This window comes from Lethenteron reissneri, chromosome 65, assembly GCF_015708825.2.
Source record: "Lethenteron reissneri isolate LAM-NWPU_2019-01 chromosome 65, ASM1570882v1, whole genome shotgun sequence".
NCBI lineage: Eukaryota > Metazoa > Chordata > Hyperoartia > Petromyzontiformes > Petromyzontidae > Lethenteron > Lethenteron reissneri.
Genome location: NC_083843.1, coordinates 12,679,280 through 12,701,478, shown reverse-complemented (window position 1 = coordinate 12,701,478; position 22,199 = coordinate 12,679,280). Strand labels below are relative to the sequence as shown.

Here is a 22,199-nt window from a genome sequence, read left to right as displayed (position 1 = left end):
TGTAACGTTGTTTGCATCTGATCTGAGCGTGTGTTTTCCTCTGGCCCGCATATTTTGTGCACCTCCAGACGTTTGGGGAATGTCAGGTCATAGACCTTTTGTCAATCTGGAGATTTACAGATAGTCGCTGATCTCTCTTTGCTCCGAAGCTTGTTGTTGAATGGTATTTTACGACCTCCAGATGTTTGGTGTGGCTTGTGAGGGGTAGAGTTGAGAGTTTTGGGGGTATCTGTTTTTATATTTTTTTATAAAAAAAATATTGGCCGAATTATTCTTAATATGAATTTGTTAAAAGGGGCATAAATACAACAATGGTAATGTGTACATTACCTGTAATTAATTGTGTTTGCATGTGTCTACGTGATTACTAATGATTGCCCTATAATCCAAAACACCGATAATTATTAGCAGGTTCCATACTCTTGTTTTTTTTTGGTAAAGTCACGTAGGTTAAAACTTGATACAGTAATTTTGCTGTGACTGTTCCACCTGAAGACGGGGGCTTGTGTTGCCTCCGAAACGTCGTGATTTAATGTATTTGTTTTCGTTTTCCTTTTTTAACCTACGTGACTTTACCGAAAAAACAAGAGTATGGATCCTTGCAGTCACGAAAGCTTCAAATATTAACAGGTTCCTCGAGCATTTCTACATATGAATGCCCGTTTTTTAACTACATCTATTTTATCACCACCCTAATTGCTGCCAGTATAGAACGATGTTCAAGGTTTTGGCATTTGTATTTTACCAATTGCTCTTTTGTAGCGGCAAGCAGTTGCCGTGATGCAGCGGTCTCTTCGTGCAACATCTGAAAAAAACAGCGCATGAGTGCATCGAATTTGTCATTACAGTGAGCGTCAAACTTCCACGTTTTGAACTCCGTGGCCTTTGCCTCGGACCACTTCATGCGATTGTCTCCCCAACAAACTGACGAATCATCCTCGAAAAAATTTCATGGCTCTGCTTGTAAATGTTTGGTGTTTCTGTCGTGCGTGCCGTGAAGGCCACTTGGCTGGTGGCAGCTGTAGTGCGCCTTTGTGTCGTCATCGTTCTCGTCGTGACCCCGTGACCCCCAGCACAGAGCCCCACACCAGAAGCATCGCGCCGTGCAGCTGAGACGACTTTGGACCCTCTCGTCTGTCGACGGGTTCACAAATTTCAGGCTGTCGGGGTCTCCCTTTTCCTTTGTGTCATTGAGCACTTCCAGGACGCTGTCACGAAGTAAAGAGATGTCCATTTTCGATACATCTTGTTCATCTAAGCAGCTGTTGTATTCGAGGTCTTCGGCATCAGTCAGGTAATCACGAGTGAATTTCTGCACTGATGCGATGTCCTGACAGTTCCGGATTTCCTGAACGACGTTCTTCAGTTCAGCAGCGTACGTCGCCTTAAACGCCTCGGTCGTTTTATCACAGACGTGGCTGTCGACCCTTTTGGAGAACTACTTTTCGATCGTGCAATTTGGATGTCTGAAGTGCTGCAGCGCCTCTGCGGTTTGTTTATTATCGACCTGGGTGGCCAGATGCTCAAAGTAGGTGAGGTGCACCTTCTCGCTATTGGTTGTCCATTGCAAATCCAGCACGGCTTCTACCTTTTTGCGATTTCCAGACTTAATCGATCTCTGTCGAATAGCGTCCAGGAAATATTTGGCAATGATTCTCCCTTCGGAAGCAGATGAAAATCCACCTCGAGGTTGAATGTCTATTATTGCTCTGAACTCATCCTTCTTTTGTTCCAGTATTGCAATTGGCCAGTGTTGTTTTTCCCATGTATCTTGACAGACTGACATGAGTTCTCCAAATTTACAGAGAGTGAATAAGTGGGCTTCCGACTTGATATCTGTGGGCAGTTTATCGCGTCGTTTCTCTTCATAAAGACGTATAGATGTTTCTACTCGTTTTTTTAAGTTCACGAATCATGCCATTTTCAAAATACTCAGCCTTCTTATCCTTGAGTATTTGCTTAGGCAATGATTCTAAATCATTCTCTAGCGAAGTGATATTTTCACTTGTGCTGTTATCGGTCATTTTCCTTAACCATAACCATGACCATTGCCATGGCCATTGCCATTGCCATGGCCGTGACCACTTATTTTTCTGTACTAGTTTTCTGATTCCAAATGACTTCAGAGGTGTCTTGTTACCGTATCGAGCAGGTATAAAAGGCACTTGCTCATATTCATCTTCTAGCTCCTCTTTAAGTTTTCTATCATCTGGTAAATCCTTTTTCATCGAAGTAGCGATCCTGGAGAGACTCGATAGAATCTTCTCAACAATAATGCTGCGTTCCTCGTCAGATACATTTCCAGCTGGCCGTTTCATCAATTCCGTTTTTAGGCATCGCTTAAATTCCTCCAAGAACTGCTCCGAGCAGCCTTGACGCACCACGGCGGAGTCCAGTATCTGTGTGAGAGTCGTCAAAGTGGACTGGCGGATGCGATGTACGTAGCTGTTAACCGTTTTCATCATCTCGAGATTGCACTGTGTTTCTTTTGCACATGCCTGTAAACTATCGATTTTTGTAGAGACATCCTCACATGCCTCGCATCGGGATGTTTTCGATGCACCATCGTTACAGCCATAAGGCACCGCATTCAATTCTTTTTCGAATATGCTCAACGCATTTTGTTGAGTTTTTTCATTACAATCCGGCACCTCTGTGCACATTTGTTTTTTCAGCTTCTCTGTGTGTGAAAAAAATTCCGCATCAGCGGACTCTTTCACGGTTGCAATTCAATGGCCACGGTCATTGAATTCATAAATCGCTTTGATGCTTTTTAATCGGACGGCAAAATTGTCCTTGGAGACGCAACTCCAAAAGCTCTGTAAACGTGATTGCCATTCTGAGAACAGCACCGAGCCACCCGACTTTGCACAAGTATCCAGGATAGTTTTATACAGATCCAGCACGTCTTCGTGGTACTGCTCCGAAGGGGGAGAACCAGCGCTAGCTCCGTTCTTGAACGGGCGGAATTGTTTCAGAAGCTTCCCATTTTAGATCCTGTCAGTCAGGTTCTTCAGGCAGCTGACATCGGCAATGCCCATGTCAAAATCCTTCTTCTCCATAAGCTCCAGTGCCTTCTCAATCGCGTGACAGAATTGGTTTTGTGCTGATGACATCATGTCCGTGTTCCTCTCCGTGAGATGCTGCACCATGAGGATGTCCGGCGTCATCTTCACCTCTTCGAGCCGAGCCATCGCGACGATCGCGATCTGCAGGATTTCAGTCAAATCCCGCATTTTCTCCCCGACGACGTTGATGAGCGTGAGGTTGCTCACGCTCATCGCAAACGTTGCGAGAATTCGGCCCCTTTGTTCCGCGTTGTCGTCGCTCATTTTCTCCGGCGCCCCAAGTCCCTCGGTGTCGATGAGCACGATCGCATCGCATTTGAGCTCTTTCACGAGCTCCTCCTCCAAAAAGAGCAGCCTCATGAAGAGACCGCGGGTGCAGCGGCCAACGGAGACGGCGAATTTGCAAGCGAAGAGGGCGTTCAGGAGTGTGGATTTCTCAGACGACTGCAATCCCAGTATTGAGATCACAAATATGCGGAGTGTTGGGAAGTTGCGGGAAATGTGTTGAAAGATGTCTGCCAACCACGCTCCGGGCATTTCGCTGGTGTCACCGTGAAGCAGTTCAATGGCATGGCCTTGGGTGAGCAACTCTCCATAAAATTTTGGAAATTTTAATATGTCTTCATTTTTACCTTGACCTCCTTGCACTATCTCATAAATATGACCCAACTCACGAAAGAAATGCTCCAAACCAAGACACATTTGGTCCAGCTCTTTAAAGTTATTATCAATATCCATTTTTATATTTCGATTTAAAGCTTTCGTGACTGCAGGGATTCATCTTCTTGGTTCTTTCGGTAAAGTCACGTAGAAGGGAAGTAATAAAATAATAAAAATAAAACATAATAAAACAATTCTCACGACGTTTCGGCCACAACGCAAGCAGCCGTCCTCAGGTGAAAACCAGGTCCGTCGAGGCGACAGAGTCTGAATGAAACAGCACACGGGGGCTTGGAGCATATATATAAGCTGGGCGCATTGACAAAGGAATTTGCATATCAACAGGAATTTAGCATATTTATGGGAAATGCAGGAATGTGATTAGTACTGCATATGCATGTGCATTATGCAGGATTAACAGCATCAAAGGGAGCTGCAGTTACTGCTGCTGCAGCAGTTGCTGCTGCTGCAGCAGTTGCTGCTGCTGCAGCAGTTGCTGCTGCTGCTGCAGTTTCTGCTGCTGCTGTAGTTGCTGCTGCTGCTGCAGTTGCTGCTGCTGCTGCACTTGCTGCTGCTGCTGCACTTGCTGCTGCTGCTGCACTTGCTGCTGCCTTATCCATTTTAATATAACACTATGTATTATTCTACCCACCCTAATGTGTATCATACTGCTATATGTTTACTGTACAATTACGACACCATACATTACTCTGCACACTGCACCATGCCAGTGAGTGGAACGCGGTCTGAAAGTCACCGTTAACGTGAACACAATCAGTTAAGATCCGAAATGGTTTATTACGTCCTTCCAATGATTGCTAAGCCAGAATCCATCTTCTCGGTTGAAATTGTCTCTGTGTTTGTATATGTGGATCGCCTCATGAACGAATCTCTCATGATAGCCAGATGGCTTGCAGAGAACCTCTGTCTTGGAGAAGTCAATGTCATGTGAGCCCACTGAATTGTAACAGTGATCTGCCACGGCTGAGGTGTTTGTCCTACCGTGTTTCAGGTCTGCCTTATGTTCACGGATGCGGTCCGAGACATGTCGTTTGGTTTCTCCAATGTAACTGCTACCACAGAGGCAACTTAGTTTGTAGACGCCAGGGTACTGTATGTCTGGAACCACATCTTTTACAGACGGGACCAGATCACGGATTTTATGTACTGTGTTGAATCGGACCTGGATCTTGTGTTTAATCAGGATTTTGGAGATCTTTTTTGTGACCCCAGCAATGTAGGGTAAGGTGATGGTCTTGAAAGGCTCCTCAACAGGATCCTTCTTGATGGTTGGAGTGATGGCTTTGCGGATTGTGTAGTCGGAGTAACCATTAGCCTTGAGAGCTTAGCCTTAAGAGCTCAAACACGTACGCCAAGCTCTTAAGGCTAATGGTTACTCCGACTACACAATCCGCAAAGCCATCACTCCAACCATCAAGAAGGATCCTGTTGAGGAGCCTTTCAAGACCATCACCTTACCCTACATTGCTGGGGTCACAAAAAAGATCTCCAAAATCCTGATTAAACACAAGATCCAGGTCCGATTCAACACAGTACATAAAATCCGTGATCTGGTCCCGTCTGTAAAAGATGTGGTTCCAGACATACAGTACCCTGGCGTCTACAAACTAAGTTGCCTCTGTGGTAGCAGTTACATTGGAGAAACCAAACGACATGTCTCGGACCGCATCCGTGAACATAAGGCAGACCTGAAACACGGTAGGACAAACACCTCAGCCGTGGCAGATCACTGTTACAATTCAGTGGGCTCACATGACATTGACTTCTCCAAGACAGAGGTTCTCTGCAAGACATCTGGTTATCATGAGAGATTCGTTCATGAGGCGATCCACATATACAAACACAGAGACAATTTCAACCGAGAAGATGGATTCTGGCTTAGCAATCATTGGAAGGACGTAATAAACCATTTCGGATCTTAACTGATTGTGTTCACGTTAACGGTGACTTTCAGACCGCGTTCCACTCACTGGCATGGTGCAGTGTGCAGAGTAATGTATGGTGTCGTAATTGTACAGTAAACATATAGCAGTATGATACACATTAGGGTGGGTAGAATAATACATAGTGTTATATTAAAATGGATAAGGCAGCAGCAAGTGCAGCAGCAGCAGCAAGTGCAGCAGCAGCAAGTGCAGCAGCAGCAGCAACTGCAGCAGCAGCAGCAACTACAGCAGCAGCAGAAACTGCAGCAGCAGCAGCAACTGCTGCAGCAGCAGCAACTGCTGCAGCAGCAGTAACTGCAGCTCCCTTTGATGCTGTTAATCCTGCATAATGCACATGCATATGCAGTACTAATCACATTCCTGCATTTCCCATAAATATGCTAAATTCCTGTTGATATGCAAATTCCTTTGTCAATGCGCCCAGCTTATATATATGCTCCAAGCCCCCGTGTGCTGTTTCATTCAGACTCTGTCGCCTCGACGGACCTGGTTTTCACTTGAGGACGGCTGCTTGCGTTGTGGCCGAAACGTCGTGAGAATTGTTTTATTATGTTTTATTTTTATTATTTTATTACTTCCCTTCTACGTGACTTTACCGAAAGAACCAAGAAGATCCATTTTTATTTTATTCACAAATTTCTTGTCTTGATTCTTAAGAACTATTTGTCGTTGCAAGTTCTCAATTTTAGTTGCAACTTTTTGTCTAATATTCGAGGATTCTGCATTGGATAGGAGTGAGATATCCCTCTCAAGATGGGACATGGCTTTTAGTCTTTCTGAAAGAGGCAGGCTCAAAACTGCCCCATAATGTGTCATCAGCTGCTGGAGTATTTCGTTTTCGCCCCATAATCTAATCAGATTTGTTCTTTTACCGGTTGTATGCATTTGAAAATGCATGGCTTTTCTAATTTCTTTACACGTCTTCTGTCGAACGAAATCTACCACTCGTTGTGATTCGACACATTCAATCCCGTGTGCGAAAGACAGTGAGTCGCATATTTCGTCGCTTTCAAGCTTCGGTTAAGCATCATTTTAGTAGAAGGCATTTTTAGAATTCCTCTGAAAATGGAGCGCACCTTCTCCAGAGTAGCGTCCTTTGTCAGCGTTGATGTCTGAATGATGATTTCGTCCGCTTCCTCGCAGTCCGCTGAAGGATCGACAAGAAGGATGAAGGATTTATCTTCAGAACGTGCATGTTTGCCAAACTTCTCACTTCTCTTTGCCAAGACGTTCTTTGTTCCTGGCATCATGAAAATGAGGTATGCTGAGGTGAACTTCTTCAGGAACTGCACGTCTCCTGTGTGAGCCACGTGAACTCCACCGTCCCGGCCAGGGTCAAGGGTGGCCGTCCCTGGGCTCCTGGTTCCCCACGCGACGAGAACATGTTCTCCACGGCCATGAGCTGGTTGAGGATTGTGCTCTTCCCGCAAGAACCGCTGCCGAGTCTAACGGCCAGGATGAGTCTGAAAGGGCTGAGGAACAGGTGGTTCTCAGCAATGACACCAGATTGAGCCTCCCACTTAATCGTGTTGCCGGCAAGCAGGGGAAGCATCACCTTCAATCTGCCTGCAAGTTCCAGATCTGGCATTACCAGCGGGAGCGCCATTGGGAACTTGGTCATTATCTGCAGCATCTCTTGAACGACTGTGCAATCAGCAGCGCTGAGCACAGCAACGATGCAGTCGAGTCGAGACAGGGAAGCTTTGTTCTTCTGTCGTGTTTGCTGAGCATTGCGCGCATTACCAATGTTAGTTGTAAAATTGGGACGTTTACTGGCATGGCCACTGACGGTTGCAGTTTCTCTTTGACCCAACCTACAGATCGCATCTGCTCGAAGAATATTGCTTCCCCACATTTTAAATGTCTGCATGATATATGACAGAGCTTCATTCATGATTGCTGATGTTTGTTCAGAGGAAACATCTGGTTGCTTGATAATTCCACGCACCATCACGTACTCACAGCTTCCGACATAGGAGTGGCAGCCTCTCCTCCACAGTGAGCGTTTGAACATTCCACGTGACCACACGTAGTGGATTTTTGTTGTTTGTGGAGGAGCCCCGAGGGTACGGATTCAGTCTCCTGGCTCTGCCAAATGGGATTTGGCCAGGAGACGTCATAGACGCCTGTCCCCCCGGGGCCTCCGGCCCCCATTTAGCTGCTGTGATGGTTACAAATGCCCTGAGGGGCAAAGGCCTAACGAAATTGGCCCTCCCCCCCCCCCCACAGCACTGTCCAAGACAACGTTGCCCATCCCGCACCACGAGGAGGTAGGGGGTTGGTTTTGCCGAGACTGACACTCACAAAGACAGACACACACAAAAAGACACACACGCACAAAGACACACACACACAAAGACAGACACACACAAAGACAGATACACACACAAAGACAGATAAACACACAACGACCCACAACAACAACCGCCATTCGCCACTAAGTGGCGGTGACGTCACCACGACGCTTGTGCCAGGCCATATGTACCTTGAGGCCACGTGAAGTGTCGAACGCCCACTGCAGAAGGTCACGGGGCAGACCCAGCAGGTGCCACAGGTTGACTGACTGAGATGACCGAGATGACTGGCTTATGCACCACCTGTGCCCCCTACTGTGCCAACTTGCTTTGCTTTAGCCACCCGGCGCTCCGCTCGTTGTTGTGAGCGTCACTCCTCCGCCCTCCGATGTTGCTGGAGGGCGACTGCCTCCAACTGCCCAGTAGCGTCCTTCACGAGCCTCCTCCACAGAGGCCGATCTTGACACCGCTGGTACCAGTCATCGGCAAGTCCACTTAGCTCCACGTCCTCCTGTACCACATCACTCCATCTCCTCTCTAGCCCGTGCCGCGCACGTTTATCCCCCTCGATCCGGCCGAACAAAAGCTGTTAAGGCATGCGGTGGCTGGGCATGCGGGCTACATGACCCGGCCAACGCTGCCTTGCCTGCCGGACACACACACACACGCACAAAGACAGACACTCACACAAATACAGACACACGCAGCCTGTAACCGACTGTAGGGGCAAATGCTGTTCGCGAGTTGCAACAGGTCCAGTTCAGATGATCGTCACTGACGGTGTTTGCCGTGAGCAGGATTCGAACCCGGGTCGCCAGATTCGTAGCGATGCGCGCTAACTGCTACACGACCGCTACATTACTGCTTCCCACACAAAGACACACACACTAAGTTGCGTGCGTGTCTTTGTGTATGTGTGTGCTGATGTCAAAGCCGCCTAGCTTTGCACCTCGTGGGAAATGCGTGGGTGTACTTCACACACGCACACAGGTGTGTGTGTGCTTCCTGCAAATTGTATTGTCTTGTTCAAATCCGGGAATTTTCGTCAAAGTTGAAGTCGAAACCTTACTTTTTTGATGGAGTTAAATAGGGATTTGTGATCGCGGGCCTGCATTGAGGCAGACTCCATCTCCTCAGCAACCCGCGACCACCCCCGATCCCTGCAGCGCCTCACGGCTCTCACACACACAATGACACAAAGACACTCACCCACACACATTCACCCACACACACTCACACCTGCTCAACCATTCACTCACCCACCCACTCACTCACCCACTCACTCACCCACTCACTCAGTCATTCACTCACCCACTCACTCACCCACTCACTCACTCACTCACCCACCTACTCACTCATCCATCCACTCACTCACCCACCCACTTTCTCAGCCATCCACTCCCTCACCCACCCATCCAATTGTTATCTGAAGGCTTGACAAAGCTTAACGTGAAATCGCAGTCGTTGATTCTAGATCAGCGGCCCTACGACAAGAGCAAAACCCTCACTCACCCTCACTTATCCACACTCACCCATACTCAGCCTCACTCACTCACACTCACCCACACTCACTCTTACTCACCCACACTCACCCAAACTCACCCATACTCACCAATACACACCCACATTCACCCATACACACCCACACTCACTCACCCATACTCACCCATACCCACCCTCACTCCCCCTCACTCACCCACACTCACCCATACACACCCATGCACTCCCATACTCACCCATACACACCAATACTCACACTCACCCATACTCACCCATACTCACGCACACTCACCCATACCCACCCACACTCACCCATGCACTCAATCACCCACCTGCTCACCCACTCACTCATCCACCCACGAACTCACTCATCCATCCACCCACCCACCGACCCCATTACCCACCCACTCACACACTCATCCAATTGCTATCAGTGGCTTGATCAATCTGAGTGTCAAATCACAGTCGTTGGTTCTGCATCAGAAGCGCACGACAAGAAGACTAAAACCGAAACCCCTCGCAAGCCTCCCGACTTCCACATTTTCCCCTTAATTGTACCCGACGCTGCTTCGTCGTTCCGTGTGCAGGGGACACATCAGTGATGGTCTCGACATCGTTGGACATTCCTAGGGGTACAGAATATTTTGATGTGTGTACGTTACATACACACAAATACACACACACGCACAAAGACAGACACTCACACAAAGACACATACGCACAAAGACACACACGCACAAAGACACACACACAAACACAAAGACACTCACACACAAAGACACACACGCACAAAGACACACATACGCACAAAGACACTCATACGCACAAAGACAGACGCACACAGACACACAAACACGCAGAAAGACACACACAAACGCAAAGAGAAACACACACACAAAGACAGAAAAACACCCAAAGACAGAAAAAACACGAACAAAGACACACACACAAAGACACTCACACACACAAAGACAGACACACACACAAATACGCACACACACAAAGACTCACACGCACAAAGACAGATAACAACCGCCATTCGCCACTAAGTGGCGGTGACGTCACCACGACGCTTGTGCCAGGCTATGTGCACCTTGAGGCCACGTGAAGTGTCAAACGCCCGCTGGCAGGAGGTCACGGGGAAGACCCAGGTGCGACGAGTAGACTGACTGAGACGACTGGCTGATGCACCACCTGTGCCCCCTACTGTGCCATCTTGCTTTGCTTTAACCACCCGGCGCTGCGCTCGTTGTTGTTAGCGTCGCTCCTCCGCCCTCCGTTGTTGTTGTTGGAGGGCGACTGCCTCCAACTGCCCAGTAGCAGCGTCCTTCACGAGCCTCCTCCACAGAGGCCGATCTTGACACCGCTGGTACCGGTCATCAGCAAGCCCACTCAGCTCCACGTCCTCCTGTACCACATTACTCCATCTCTTCTCTAGCCCGTGCTGCGCCCGTTTAGCCCCTCGATCCGGCAGAACAAAAGCTGTTTAGGCATGCGGTGGCTGGGCATGCGGGCTACATGACCCAACCAACACAGCCTTGCCTGCCGGAGGAGCTCACCGATGGGACTTGATCCACATTTAAAAGGATTTGTGAGCTAATCAAACAATCCATCCTAGTTAAACCCAGGATGGATCGTAGGCAGGCCAGCCTAAATATTTCTAACCGGCGAAGATCTTCCATTACGGGGGTCCACGTTTCGCAAGCGTAGAGAAGGGAGGTAATGACGTGGCTGAGAAGCCCTAAAGCTTCGTGCGTAGTGATAGACCAGGTAGCTTCCACACAATGTTACGCAACCGATGAAAAGATAATGCTGCTCGACTGATTCGGAGTGAGACATCTGCTATTAAACCAGAGCAGTCATGAGCACACTGCCAGGGTCTGGGAAACTCTCCACGCTCTCCACAACTGCCCTATCACCGATTGGGAATTGTGGGGGTGGAGTGTCCGATGGAACAAAATACCCAGGCAGGTGCTTACTTTTGGTCGGGCTGATGTTAAGGCCCCACCTCTTCGTGTCAAGCTCCAGGTTCAGCAACAGAGCCCTCAACTCCTCCTCTGAGTGAGCAGCAATTACCAGATCATCAGCATACATAACGTGGTTAAGCAATAGGGAACCATCCCTTGACCGCACCCGGGCATTAATCAGCCTCCCAATAAATCTGTACCAAATGGATATTCCTCCAATACAGCTATTGAAGGCTTCACGATCTACGTGGTCAAAATTGATGTTAAATAATGTGGGAGCCAGAGGACATCTCTGTTGCACGCCAATGTGTACAGGGAATGGCTCTGACTCCCGGCCACGTAGTTTAACCAGGGCCCGCTCACCATCATGAAGGTCCTTAACAGTCGTGAGCAGAGGGTCAGGGACTCCGAAAGCACGAAGAACAACCCAGAGCCCAGGCCTACTGATGGTATCATAGGCCTTGAACGGGTCAATAAAGCAGAGATGTAGGTCTTGTTGGAATTCCCTACACCTCTGCTGTAGCAGACAGACAGAAATATGGCATCTGTGCAGGACCGCCCCTTCCTGACACCGCATTGGAGATCCGCAAGCCTCTCCTCAGCATGCCTAGCATGGCGTTGTTGAATAATCCTTGCCAGGACCTGAGGAGTGAGATGCCCCTGTAGTTGTTACAGTGTGTGCGGTCCCCCTTCTTAAAGAGGGGGACCACCAGGGCATCCTTCCAATCCTGCGGGACCCGTCCAGCGGTCCAAACTGTTGTTATGATGTCATGTAGTGCAGCCTGTGCACAAACGCCACCGTCCCTCAGCATTTCGCTTGGGAGATCATCTCTGCCCGGTGCCTTTACTGGTCTCAGACTCTGGATCGCCTTCAGTACTTACTCAACAGTTGGAACCTCAGCTAGCCACTCATACGGGTTGACTTTCACCTCCAATAATTTAGGCACCGCAGCCTCAGCTGGGTCATCCCCACTTTGTCCCACGTTTTCCTGGCTGAGGAATTTCCTCTCCCCCAGGACCTCACAGAAATGCTCATCAAATCAGCAAACCTGTTCCTGGGGTCGGAAATAGGATCACCGTTTTTTCCCCTAATGATTACTTTCTTGATGGAGTTGGCCATTGAGCAGACTTCATCTCCGCAGCAACCCACGACCACCACCCATCCTTGCAGTGCCTCACGACTCTCCTAACCTCAGAGCTAAGGCTGCGCCTCCTCATTCTCCGACGTGGGATACTGTAACCGATGAGAGTGGACCTGTCGCTTTTTTCAGCCAGCTTGAACAACTCCTCTGTCAGCCAGGGTCTCTGAGGATGTCTGGACCGTGTACCCAAAGCAACCATTGCAGCTGCATGAGCCACAGTCCTAAACCTCGCCCATTTCCCCTCGACATCAGGAGGAGGGGGGACGATGCCAACCCCAGCTGCTAGTGATGATGAAATTATTGCTTGCAACTTTCATCAGCTAGCTGAAACCAGCCCACTTTAGGTGGAATGGGGTCATGGGTGTACACCGACCACCGGAGTGGAAGAATTGCAGACGCATCGTGATGGTCAGAGGGCAGATCAGCTCCACAGTACGTCCTGGTGTCAAGGACATGGGCTCACATCCGCTTTTTCGTCACTACGTAGACCAGCAGATGTTCTTGCTTGGACCCGGCATACATCCATGATGTGGTGTGGATATGCCGATGCCGGAACAGCGTGTTGTTAATTACGAGCCCATGGGCTGCACAAAAAACTAGCAGCCTCTTGCCGTTGTTATTAAGCTGATCTGGCGCATGCCTTCCAATAAATCCAGACAAGGTGCCAGCATCATCACCAACTCGGGCATTAAAGTCACCCAACAAGATGACTATCCCGAGGGGCCACTTTAGCTAGCACCTGTGACAGGAGGTCATACAAGGCATTTGACTCATTGGCTTTGCCTGCATCCCTCCAGGGATGTTCGTCTTCGGTGGGGGCATAAGTAACCACGACCATCACTCCTCCCCTCAGGTTTGATGGGAAGGCGAGCCCAAAGTAGCCTGCGGCTTACAGCTTCCCACACTTCACCGCCACGCTCCCAAGCCCCCTTCATTCTTTTGCTCAGAAGAAGAGCCACTTCGTGTTGTTTTGTAGTTTCCTGCCCCGAGTGGAGGACTGTCCACCCCTCATGATAGCAGGAGCCAAAGCCCGTCCACCGGACCTCCTGAATACCACAGAGATCCAGACGGTGACGGTCCAGCTTCCGACAAAGGAGTGGCAGCCTCTCCTCCACATTGAGCATTTGAACATTCCACGTGGCCATCCTTAGTGGCTTTTTGTTTTTTTGTGGGGGAGCCCCGAGGGTACGGATTCAGTCTCCTGGCTCCGCCAAATGGGGTTTGGCCAGGAGACGTCATAGACGCCTGTCCCCCCGGGGCCTCCGGCCCCCATTTAGCTGCTGTGGTAGTTACAAACGCCCTGAGGGGCAAGGGCCTAACGGAATTGGCCCTCCCCCACAGCACTGTCCACGACGTTGCCCATCCAGCACCACGAGGAGGTAGGGAGTTGGTTTTGCCGAGACTTACACTCACAAAGACACGCAAACACACACAAAGACACACACACGCACAAAGACACACACACACGCACAAAGACAGACACACACGCACAAAGACAGACACACACGCACAAAGACAGACACACACGCACAAAGACAGACACACACACAAAGACACACACACACACAAAGACAAAGATCCCCGGTGTAGCCTGTAACCGACTGTAGGGGCAAATGCTGTTCGCGAGTTGCAACACCTATAAAGGCCAGCACGACACATGATGGGGTTGGTGGCCAGTACCACGCCCGGCCGCCTTTGTCTTTGGGGCTGAGTCGACCTAGGGGAGGCCCAGGTCCGGTTCAAATGATCGCCACTAACGATGTTTGCCGTGAGCGGGATTCGAACCCGGGTCGCCAGGTTCGTAGTGATGCGCGCTAACTGCTTCACTACCGCTACATTACTGCCCCCACACAAAGACACACACACTAAGTTAAGTGCGTGTCTTTGTGTCTTTGTTTGTGTGTGTGCGCTGATCTCGAATCTGCCTGGCTTTGCACCTCGTGGAAAATGCGTGGGTGTACTTCACACACACACACAGGTGTGTGTGTGCTTCCTGCAAATTTTCTCGTCTTGTTCAAATCCGGGAATTTGCGTCAAAGCTGAAGTCAAAACCAGCCTGGCTTTGTATAAATACCGCTCGCTCGTAAAATTACAACCACCACAGCCGATTGGAATCGCGAGAAGGGGTAAGCACTTTAAAACGCCTGCTCGTTATACACCTTCACAATAATACGCCTTAGCATTTCAACACAGAAGGCGATAGCCGCCAATACTCATACTTGGGAAGTTTTGTTCGATCGCGTCAAACACCTAATCCCCTGAAAAAACATTAAATTATGGATACGTTGTCATCACGATACACTAAAGGGAGTTTCGCTCGTGCAGACGTCACGTTGATAACTGTGATTACCCTGCGGATATTTCAGTATTTAATTCTCGCTGCACAATCCGTTCCACGGCAATCAGATTTTCTGATTAGCTCGTGAACCGTTGTTACTCTCTGCCCAAGTAGATTCAACACATCCCATAGACTCAACACTGCCCATAGACTCAACACTACTCATAGACTCAACACTATCCATAGACTAAAACGACACAAGTAGCTTCAACACTGCAAAGAATAACACTACCCATATGTAATGGGTTCAACTGAGTCGTAGACGTAGACTTTGGAGGCAAGACATTTATTCAGTTCCAACACACGGGGTAAGTGGTGAGTGAGTGTGTAGACTCACAGGTGTGTGGTGAGTGTGTGTGTAGACTCACATGTGAGTGGTGAGTGAGTATGTAGACTCACATGTGAGTGGTGAGTGTGTGTGTAGACTCACATGTGAGTGGTGAGTGAGTGTATAGACTCACAGGTGAGTAGTGAGTGTGTAGACTCACATGTGAGTGGTGAGTGAGTGTGTAGACTCACAGGTGAGTGGTGAGTGTGTGTGTAGATTCACAGGTGAGTGGTGAGTGAGTGTGTAGACTCACAGGTGAGTGGTGAGTGTGTGTGTAGACTCACAGGTGAGTGGTGAGTGAGTGTGTAGACTCACAGGTGAGTGGTGAGTGAGTGTGTAGACTCACAGGTGAGTGGTGAGTGTGTGTGTAGATTCACAGGTGAGTGGTGAGTGAGTGTGTAGACTCACAGGTGAGTGGTCAGTGATTGTGTAGACTCACAGGTGAGTGGTGAGTGAGTGTGTAGACTCACAGGTGAGTGTGTGTGTAGACTCACAGGTGAGTGTGTGTGTAGACTCACAGGTGAGTGGTGAGTGAGTTTGTAGACTCACAGGTGAGTGGTGAGTGATTGTGTAGACTCACAGGTGAGTGTGTGTGTAGACTCACAGGTGAGTGTGTGTGTAGACTCACAGGTGAGTGGTGAGTGAGTTTGTAGACTCACAGGTGAGTGGTGAGTGATTGTGTAGACTCACAGATGAGTGGTGAGTGTGTATGTAGACTCACAGGTGAGTGGTGAGTGAGTGTGTAGACTCACAGGTGAGTGGTGAGTGTGTGTGTAGACTCACAGGTGAGTGGTGAGTGTGTATGTAGACTCACAGGTGAGTGGTGAGTGAGTGTGTAGACTCACAGGTGAGTGGTGAGTGAGTGTGTAGACTCACAGGTGAGTGGTGAGTGAGTGTGTAGACTCACAGGTGAGTGGTGAGTGTGTGTAGACTCACAGGTGAGTGGTGAGTGTGTGTGTAGACTCACAGGTGTGTGGTGAGTGAGTGTGTAGACTCACAGGTGAGTGGTGAGTGAGTGTGTAGACTCACAGGTGTGTGGTGAGTGAGTGTGTAGACTCACAGGTGAGTGGTGAGTGTGTGTGTAGACTCACAGGTGTGTGGTGAGTGAGTGTGTAGACTCACAGGTGAGTGGTGAGTGAGTGTGTAGACTCACAGGTGAGTGGTGAGTGTGTGTGTAGACTCACAGGTGTGTGGTGAGTGAGTGTGTAGACTCACAGGTGAGTGGTGAGTGAGTGTGTAGACTCACAGGTGAGTGGTGAGTGAGTGTGTAGACTCACAGGTGAGTGGTGAGTGTGTGTGTAGATTCACAGGTGAGTGTGTGTGTAGACTCACAGGTGAGTGGTGAGTGAGTTTGTAGACTCACAGGTGAGTGGTGAGTGATTGTGTAGACTCACAGGTGAGTGTGTGTGTAGACTCACAGGTGAGTGTGTGTGTAGACTCACAGGTGAGTGGTGAGTGAGTTTGTAGACTCACAGGTGAGTGGTGAGTGATTGTGTAGACTCACAGATGAGTGGTGAGTGTGTATGTAGACTCACAGGTGAGTGGTGAGTGAGTGTGTAGACTCACAGGTGAGTGGTGAGTGTGTGTGTAGACTCACAGGGGAGTGGTGAGTGTGTATGTAGACTCACAGGTGAGTGGTGAGTGAGTGTGTAGACTCACAGGTGAGTGGTGAGTGAGTGTGTAGACTCACAGGTGAGTGGTGAGTGAGTGTGTAGACTCACAGGTGAGTGGTGAGTGTGTGTAGACTCACAGGTGAGTGGTGAGTGTGTGTGTAGACTCACAGGTGTGTGGTGAGTGAGTGTGTAGACTCACAGGTGAGTGGTGAGTGAGTGTGTAGACTCACAGGTGTGTGGTGAGTGAGTGTGTAGACTCACAGGTGAGTGGTGAGTGTGTGTGTAGACTCACAGGTGTGTGGTGAGTGAGTGTGTAGACTCACATGTGAGTGGTGAGTGAGTGTGTAGACTCACAGGTGAGTGGTGAGTGTGTGTGTAGACTCACAGGTGTGTGGTGAGTGAGTGTGTAGACTCATAGGTGAGTGGTGAGTGTGTGTGTAGACTCACAGGTGAGTGGTGAGTGAGTGTGTAGAATCACAGGTGAGTGGTGAGTGAGTGTGTAGACTCACAGGTGAGTGGTTAGTGAGTGTGTAGACTCACAGGTGTGTGGTGAGTGTGTGTGTAGACTCACAGGTGAGTGGTGAGTGTGTGTGTAGACTCACAGGTGAGTGGTCAGTGAGTGTGTAGACTCACAGGTGAGTGGTGAGTGAGTGTGTAGACTCACAGGTGAGTGGTGAGTAATTGTGTAGACTCACAGGTGAGTAGTGAGTGAGTGTGTAGACTCACAGGTGAGTAGTGAGTGAGTGTGTAGACTCACAGGTGAGTGGTGAGTGAGTGTGTAGACTCACAGGTGAGTGGTGAGTGAGTGTGTAGACTCACAGGTGAGTGGTGAGTGAGTGTGTAGACTCACAGGTGAGTGGTGAGTAATTGTGTAGACTCACAGGTGAGTGGTGAGTGAGTGTGTAGACTCACAGGTGAGTGGTGAGTGAGTGTGTAGACTCACAGGTGAGTGGTGAGTGAGTGTGTAGACTCACAGGTGAGTGGTGAGTGAGTGTATAGACTCACAGGTGAGTGGTGAGTAATTGTGTAGACTCACAGGTGAGTGGTGAGTGAGTGTGTAGACTCACAGGTGAGTGGTGAGTGAGTATGTAGACTCACAGGTGAGTGAGTGTGTGTATAGTGGTTAGTGCTTACGCTACACAGGTAGATACACACAGGTAGACACAACAAAGATCAACAAAGTTCCCCCATTTAGCCTTAACAGACTGTAGGGCCAAGTGCTGTTAGCGAGCACCTATGAAGGCCGGCACGGTCCATGAGGGGGTGGGTGGCCAGCACCACGCCCGACCGCCTTTGTCTCCCTAGTGGCAATGTTTACACACCGCACCAGGTACTCATTTGAGGCTGAGTCGACCTAGGGGAGGCCCAGGACCGGTTTAGAGAATCGTCACCCGTGGTATTGTCCGTGAGCGGGAATCGAACCCGTTTTGCCGTGTTCGATTCCCACTCACGGACAACACCAGTGACGATTATCTGAACCGGTCCTGGGCCTCCCCTAGGTCGACTCAGCCTCAAATGAGTAGCTGGTGTAACGGTGGTGGCGGTGGTGTAGCGGTGGTGTGTGGTTAACATCGCCAGCACTGGGGAGACAAAGGCGGCCGGGCATGGTGGTGCTGGCCACTCACCCCCTCTGTGTGTTCCACAGTGCCGATAGCCTTCATAGGTGCTGTTACTCGCTACTTTAATGTGTCTATGTATTTCTCTATGGAGCTCTATACATTAATACAGTAGTGTAAAGTTTAGTTTACATTGTAGTTTATAGTGTAGTAAATAGTAGTGTAGTGTATAGTAGTGTATATACTAGGGTTTAGTAGTGCAGTGTATAGTGTAGTGTATAGTAGTGTAATGTAAAATAGTGTAGTGTAAAGTAAAGAATAGTGTAATGTATAGTTTAGGGTATAGTGTAGTATATATTGTAGTGTAGTAGTATATGATATAAGATTGTCGTGTAAAGTGTAGTGTATAGTAGTGTAGTCACAGTGTATAGAAGTGTGGTGTAACACACAATTTATAGCAGTGTAGTGTATAGTGTAGTGTATAGTGTATACTAGTTTAGTGTATAGTGTAGTGTATAGTAGTGTGTAGTAGTGTAGTGTACAATCGTGCAGCGTATAGTACAGTGTATAATGTCTTCTATATGTAGGCCTTGAGAAACACGCGTCACGCGCTGGGTCGATATACGTGCACGTGGCGGACCGTGAGGGCGAACGAGGACACAGGGCGCTGATTGTCTAGCCGTTGTTGTCGTACCAATTAAGGTGGCGTGATAAGTTAAGGGGGCTGCAGGTGGCCGGGGGTATTTGAGGACGCAGGGCTCTGATTGGATGAGAGGGACGGTTGTCTGACATTGGCGCCGGCGTGTCTGCAACAACAATGCCACGTGGCACCGGGGGCTGGGGGCGAGTGGCGTCGCGGAGGATGACCTAATTAATTAAGGGTAATTGGTTCAGGAATAAAGGTGGAGAGCGTGGAGTTAAACGGGGGGGGGTTTGGTGCCTGGGACGAGATACGAACGGTTGGAGAGGCGGATCAGCGGATAGAGAGAGTAAAGTATAAGGTAGCAGTGGATAAAAAGAGTACAGTATATGGTAGCAGTGGATAGACAGAATACAGTATAGAGTAACAGTGGATGGGGATGGAGCGAGTACAGCGTAGAATAGTAGCGGAGTAACGGACCTTGGGGGAGAGAGAGATGATGGAGAGTTACGACAGAGTGGGACGACAAAGTTAACAATGAGCGGCCGAGCTGGAGAGAGAGCAGAGAGGAGGATCGCTGGAGGAGCAGAAGGAGAGCGAGCGAAGCCAGCACGGCAAGCGAGCGGAGGGACATTGAGTGATGTTGACGGGGAGCTGCGAGTCGAAGTGTACGGAGGGACATTGAGTGATGTCGACGGAAGAGATATGGAACTATATATGTTAATAAAGAACCAAAGAAAGACAAAGAAGCTGTCGCGTCAGTACGAGTCCTACATATATAAATGAAGTGTGTATTGAGGTGGATAGTGCAGTGTATAGTGTACAGCAGTGTTGTATATCGTATTGTAGGGTACAATCGTGTATAGTGTAGTATATAGTGTAATTGTATATTAGTGTATAGTAGTGTATAGTGTGGTATATAGTGTAGTGTATCGTAATGTAGTGTATAGTGTAGGGTGTAGTGTAAAGTAGTATAGTGTACATAAGTGCAGTGTACAGTAGTGTACTGTATAGTGTAGTGTATAGTTTTGTATATTGTAGTGTATTGTAATAGTGGAGTGTACAGTCGTGTTGTGTTTTGTCTAGTATATCTATCTAGATTTGAAGTTTAGTTTAATGTTGTGTATAGTGTAGTGTATGGTAGTGTGTCGTGTTGTGTATATTGTTGTGTATAGTGTAGTATATAGGATAGTGTAGTGTATAGAAATGTATAGTGTAGTGTATTGTGTGGTGTGGTGTAGTGGATGGTAGTGCAGTAATGTCACGTGTATTGTAGTGTATAGCGTAGTGTATAATAGTTAAGTGTACGGTAGAGCAGCCTATAGTATAGTGTTGAGTAGTGTATAGTTTACTAATGAGCTAAGAATGTGTGTCCCGCGCCTGACGTCACTCCATATGGAGCACACTCATTAATAATCATGAGCGGGTCAATATTTTCCTTGGACGGGCTATATGCTAGTCGTGTATAGTGTAGTGTTTAGTAGTGCATTGTATAAGTAGTGTACAATAGTTTAGTTTATAGTAGTATAGTGTCTTGTATAGTGTAGTGTATTATATAATGCAGTTTATAGTGTAGTGTATAATAGTGTAGTGTATAGTTTATTGTATACACTACCAATACACTACACTACACAAAACACTATACTCTAAACTATTAAACACTACACTACCATACACTACACTGCTCACTGCACTATACACTACACAACTATACACTATACTACTGTAGGGGTGTTAGAGAGAGAGCCGTTATGCATGGCAGCTTATGGGAAACAAACACAGTGGGCGGGGCTACGTGAGTGCACGGGGGGGGGGGTGCTCTCAACGACGTCCGCACCAGGCAGCCCGGGGCCCCACCCCTCAGCGGGGGTTGAGTATAAAAGGGGATGTGTCAGAGGGCTCGGGGAGAAATGTTAAGCTGACGAGAAGACTGAAGACATCTTAGCTAGAAGCCCTGGACTCCCCTAGTTCGACGTCCTTATCAGGGCCGAACAGGATCGAGCCAGCGGCGTGGTTCCGAGAGCCAGAGCCGGTGCTCTTGTCAGAGCAGGTCTGGGACTCCGGGTACTGGGCCCGACTTACCAGTGTCGGGCCAGATAGCCTCCCCTAGCCCGTTAGAGGAGGACTAAGAGGCAGGCTAGGGTAGCTCGCGTGTGTATTTCCCAGCTAGCCGGGTGAGGGGGCCGATACCCCCTCGAGTGTTATATGCCCACTGTTGTGCTGTGAAATTAACCCCTGTGCCTCCAACTCCGGCGTCAAGAGTCGTCAACGGTATTACATCTGGTGTCAGAAGTAAAAATCTACGAACATGGACACGCGCCGGACAGCTCGAGTCAGGATACCGGGGGCGGAGGACACCGCTGCAGTCGGAGAGCCCGAGACGGGTGAAGAGAGCACGGAGCAGTCGGGGCCAGATACGGCTACGCCACAGCAACAGGAGGTTGCGGAGGTGTCGGCAGAGGGGCTGAGGCAGGCGCACGCCAAGTTGATAGAGCTGCTGCACGCCGCTGCCAGCATGCTGGACCACATCACTCAGCTGGGGGCTGCTGGACCCCCACGGGGCGACGAAAGCCGACGACCACAGCGCCTTTCCGCCATTTCGGCGGAACACCAATTTGAAAATCCCGCCATCACCGCAGCTGCAGTTGAGGGCGTGGCCGGCCTGAGCATCGCGTCCAACGGCAGGCATACAGTACCTGCCGCGTCATCGCCAACGGACGGGACGTCACCACGGGTGCGACCGGCGATGCCATCGGTCGTGCGCGCCGAAGCAGAGCTGGGTGAGGGGGACGAGGAAGGGCGACCTTCTGCGGCAGCCGCTGCGCTACATCAGCGACTGCCTCCACTCAAAGAATTTGTGGGCGAGGAAGGCGACTGGGGCGGCTTCCAGCGGCGCTTCCTCGCTCACCAGGAGATGGCGAAGTGGACGGACGCCGAGGCTCTCCGCACGCTGCCAGCACTCCTCGACAGCGACGCCCTCGCCACTTTAACATCGGCACCGAAGGAGAGGCGCTCTACGCTGCAGACGGCGATGCAGGTGCTGGCTGCAGTTTACGGTCCGCCGTCAGACTGTCGCCAACTCTTCTACGATCGCCAGCGGGGGGCAAAGGAGTCGCCTCTGGCGTA

At 49.4% G+C, this 22,199-nt stretch overlaps 1 protein-coding gene and 1 pseudogene across 1 annotated transcript in view; both read right to left on the bottom strand.

Moving 5' to 3' along the window:
- The window catches only part of LOC133359476 (uncharacterized), a 124,931-nt gene that overhangs the window by 46,230 nt on the left and 56,502 nt on the right, over positions 1-22,199 (bottom strand). The gene's annotated exons all lie outside the window — the stretch shown is intronic.
- On the bottom strand, positions 585-10,103 carry LOC133359475 (interferon-induced very large GTPase 1-like; annotated as a pseudogene).